Below are 5,000 nucleotides of genomic sequence, written 5' to 3'. Positions count from 1 at the left end.
ACCCACGATTAACAACAACTCGGAGGAGAAGAAATCTCCCCCCGCCCCACCAGCAGCCGCCCAAGAGCCCCGCAAGAAAGCGGAGGCCTCCACCAAGGAGCGCCTCGCGAAGGTCCTCGAGGACCTCGCAGGGGCAATAGAGGCCCAAGACCGGCTCCCGAGAGCCGGAAAGAAGGAGCTTCAATCGTTCCTCGTCAAAATCGAGGAATTATTCGAAGAAACTCAATCATCGAAACCCGGGCCAGCCGCCCCGCTCATAACAAACGACCTCGATCGTCGCCTCAGGGCTATAGAGAGCCGCCTTCCCCCCCCGCCGACGATGGCAAGCATCGTTAACGAACTGAGAGGAGAGGCCCCTCAGGCCCCCCGCCCTGCCCAATCGGCAATCTCCACAGCCGTGGTCTTAACACCAATAGGAGACATGAACAAAAGCCCGAAGGACACAATTGAGTCCTTCAAAAAAGCAGTGAATCCGGCAGCGGTGAAACTACACGTGAGGGGATTATTCCCGGGAGCCGGCAACACGGCGACAGTCCTAATCAAGGACAGAGAGGAGGCCGAGAAGCTGGTCGCCCTCAATGAGAAGCTCGCAAAGGTGGGCATAAAGGCATCATTACGCGGACTGAGAAATCCGCGCGCCATCGTCCACGATATCCCCTCGGGGATCAACAATGAGGACCTCCTGGAGGCACTCTTCCACCAGAACGTGGAGGAGGCGATCCCGGAAATGAAAAAGGAGGACTTCCTCCAAGAGACCCAAATAGTCACCCGCCTCAACACGAGGGCTAAAGACCGGACTCACGCAGTCCTGTCCCTCCCTCCGAGCGTCCACAGGGCGCTTGTCGCGAGAGGGACGTTATACGTGGGCTACTCCGCCCACCGCATCAGGGACCACATCAGAGTGGTCCGCTGCTACAAGTGCCACTTGTACGGGCACACAAGTACAAGGTGCAGAGCAGAGAAGCTCTCCTGCACCTGGTGCGGAGGAGCCGCGCATGAAAACGGCGATTGCCCCAACAGGGACAAGCCGGCGAACTGCGCCACGTGCTGCCGCCTAAGAAGGCAGCACGAATCCCCGGCCCACAGGGCTGGAGACAGAACCTGCCCGGCCTACAAGACCGCATTGGCAAGGGAACTGGCCAACACAAATGGCTAGTCCACCCAACAAACCAAATAGAGACATCAGGATCGCCCAGCAGAACCTTCACCACTGCAGAGACGCAATGGCAGAATTTGAACTAAACCTGTTGGAGAACAGCATCGACGTGGCCCTCATCCAAGAGCCATACACTTATATGGGAAAAACGGCAGGAATAGGCGCGCGAGCGAAAATCTTCGAGATTCAGCCCGCGGGAGCCGCGATCGCCGTTCTTAATCCGACGCTGCGCGCCACTCTTTTGACGCAAATGTCAAACGAGTGCCGAGCGGTCGTCCATATATCAGCGGAAGAGGTCGACATCTACGTGGTATCGGCCTACTTCAAATTCGGAGACTACATAGGCACCCACATCGACGGCCTTACGACGACTCTAAACGCCCTCAGGGGAAAGAACGTCATCATAGGAGGCGATTTCAACGCCCACTCGACCATCTGGGGCGATCCAGATGAGAAAAAATATAATAAAAATTCGGTAGTCAATAGACAAATGGAGGACTTCGTCATCGCCAGCGGCTTATCGGTCGCGACGAGCGAGGGCCCCTCCGAATCAAGTTACTACGGCCCAACGGGCGAATCGACGCCGGACGCCACCTTCTATAACCTCGAATCGCGACTAGGATTGGCGGACTGGAGGATCCACACCGAAGCGTGCCTCTCGGACCACAGACTCATAACGATGCGGATTCACCGCAGGCGCGAAGAAAAGAAAAGCGCAAGCACCGCACGCCAAACGACGCGCACGATCCTCCCCGGAAGATTCAAAATCGCGAAAGCGAATTGGACCGAACTGGGGAGAGATCTAGGAATAGAACTCGACGAAGCCGCGAGAACGCTCAGACCCGGCCCCGAAGCCAAAGCAGAGGCGCTTCAAATGGCTTTAATAGCCGCAGCCGAGAGGAATCTGCCACGCAGCAAGCCGCCTCCCCCGCGCAAAGCTAAACCCAAATGGTGGTCCCCGGCCCTCACGGAGGCCCGTAAAACGGCCAACCGAGCTCAACGCCTTTTCGCGAAGGCGGTGAAAGCCAGAGGGTCGAAAATGGTGACCAGCGAAACCCCGAGCGACGACCCCTTCAGGGCGATAAGACGAGAATGGAGAGGACACATCAACAAATACAAGTCCCTCATTCGCACCGCCAAACGAAATCACTGGAGAGAATTCGTCAAGAGAGAGTCGGACGAGAACGTGTGGGGCGGCCCATACAGATGCGTAAAGATGAGCAGCCGAGCGGCGACCTCGCTAGCGGACGTCAAAAACCGGCACGGTGTTTGCGCAATCGACTCGATACAAGCGGCGGAGAACGTCCTTGAGGCACTGCTTCCGAGAGACCCGACCGAGATGGACTCAGTCACGCAGAGTGCGATCAGAGCACGAATGAACGAGGAGGTCGACACCGCGCAGTCGGAACCGATGAGGCGGTCCGAGATCGGGGAGGCCCTCTCTCGCATGCGAGAGGGGACCGCCCCGGGATTGGACTGCATCACCGTCACTATTTTAAAAAAATGTTGGGAGATAGCGGGACCGATCCTGGAGATAGTCTTTGAGGAGTGCCGTTCCGAGGGAGTCTTCCCGGGCTGTTGGAAGCCCGGAAAGATGGTGATCCTCACTAAACCCGGGAACAGGGACCGATCCGATCCGAAGGCGTACAGGCCGATCACGCTCCTCCCGACCATAGGCAAGCTCTTCGAGAAGGTCATTTGCAATAGACTCGAAGAGCATCTTAAAAAAGGTGCTTTCGCCCTGTCCTCCAGACAATACGGGTTCCGCCCCGGCAGGGGCACCGAGGACGCGATTAACTACGCCAAAAGTGCCACAGAGCAGTCCTCGGAGCGTTACGTCGTCGGAGTGCTCCTCGATATTTCGGGGGCCTTCGACAACGCTTGGTGGCCAGGCATAGTGGACAAGCTTCGCAACAAGAGGATACCCTCTGACCTCCTCAAGGTCATAAGGTCATACCTGTCCGACCGCCGCGTTGTAATAGACGCCGGCGCGTCGCTCGTGTGGAAGAATCTGGAAAGAGGATGCCCTCAGGGCTCCGTCCTGGGGCCATTCCTATGGAATATACTGTTCGACGACGTCCTCAACGTCGCACTTCCGTCGCGGTGCGAACTGATCGCATACGCCGACGATTTGCTGCTCCTCATCCGAGCCGACTCCGGGAGAGAAATGGCGGAGAAAGCGAATTTCGCTCTCGCCGCCGTCCACACGTGGGGCGCGGAGAACAAACTCTCCTTCGCCCCGCACAAAACTGAAGCAGTTTTCCTCAAGGGGAACCTGACGAGCACACCTCGTGTCCACATGGGCGGCCACAAAATTAAAATCGTTCAATCTGCACGCTACTTGGGCGTGCAAATCCGCCAAAATTTTAATCCCGACGTGCACATTCGGCACGTCGCACAGAAAAGCCGCGACGCCTTAGGCAAGATCGCGAGGTTGGGAGGCCTCAGCTGGGGCCTCAACTTCAGGGCGCGGGTGGTCATGTACAAGGCCATCTACGTCCCCATCGTCACGTACGCCGCGAGCGTATGGGCCGCAAAAGCGGCAAAAGGTCTCCCTCAGAGATTGCTGCTGAGGACTCAGACCGCCCCGTTGCGTTTTACCACAAAAGCATTTAAGACAGCTCCGAACGCGGCGCTCCTTGCGCTCGCCGGGGTCGAGCCCATCGACCTTACGGCGCAGTACAGGGCCGCCGTGTTCCATCTTAAACAAGGCAGAGATGCCGCGATCGACGGGAGTAAGTTGACTCCTCCAGGCGGAGAGCCCACCCCCGCAGCAAGGTTGGCCCTGATCAAGAGACTCGGGAGGGCGGTGGTGCTCGACGCATGGCAGGAAAGATGGAGGCTTGCCGACACCGGCAGGCTAACATATAGATTTCTGCCAGAAATAGCCGAACGGCTAAAGAAGCACTGGCTGACTCCGGACTTCTACACCACGCAATTCATGACCGGACACGGAGCGTTCCGCGCATACCAAAACCGCTTTGGATTTAGCGCGGAAAAAGGATGCCCGTGCGGCGCAGAAGTGCAGGACTCCGAGCACGTCTTATGGGAGTGCCCGAAGCTCGAGGCAGAAAGAGCCGCTTTATTCGCGGCCCTCGAGCTCGAAGAAGAAAGACCTCCGAACCACGAAGACATGGTCGCCACGAAGAGAAACTTCAGAGCGTTCAGCAAATTTTGCAAGGCATACGCCGACCGCGAGGACGTCCGCCCTCCGTAGGACGGACGTTCGCCATCTCTATAGAAATTTATCCCGTAATTTACAGGTACATCTAGCTCAGCTCGCGCGACGAAACAACCGACGCGCGACGCTCGCCACGTTATTATTATTATTATCACCAATCACATAAAAAACACCTAATTTTCAATTTTCAAATCTCAATGTTCAATTAATAATTTATAATTTTCATTTTCAATTTCCAATCTTCATTTACTCTTATTATTTTTACATTATTAATTCTACACTAATCATACCATCACCAGAAGTATGCTTCAGGAACAACCGGACGAGCTGACGATCCACTAATTAACCCTTGTCGCCCTTTTTTCAGCCAGAGTCTTATACTCCACACAAAAACACGCGTCACTAGTTGACTAATCACGACGACTCATCAGATCATGACGGTTGCACCTCGCCACACAGAACGACGACAGGGGGGGGCCCGCGCTGAAAAGAACGCGCCCTCCCCGACACAAAAATTTGCAAAGTCTGCCCTCAGCAGCAAAAATACCACACACAAGGACGCGACTTCGCGTCGTCTCAAATACACATCTCTACCAAGAGAGACAAAGCCAGCGGAGCACGACCACCCCGCTGCCTTTTCCCACACCCATAACTTTCCTTCCT

Source organism: Plectrocnemia conspersa, unplaced genomic scaffold (genome assembly GCF_051122295.1).
Source record: "Plectrocnemia conspersa isolate PC_06_02 unplaced genomic scaffold, ASM5112229v1 ptg000068l, whole genome shotgun sequence".
Taxonomy (NCBI): Eukaryota; Metazoa; Arthropoda; class Insecta; order Trichoptera; family Polycentropodidae; genus Plectrocnemia; species Plectrocnemia conspersa.
Note: the sequence above shows the minus strand (reverse complement) of the source record.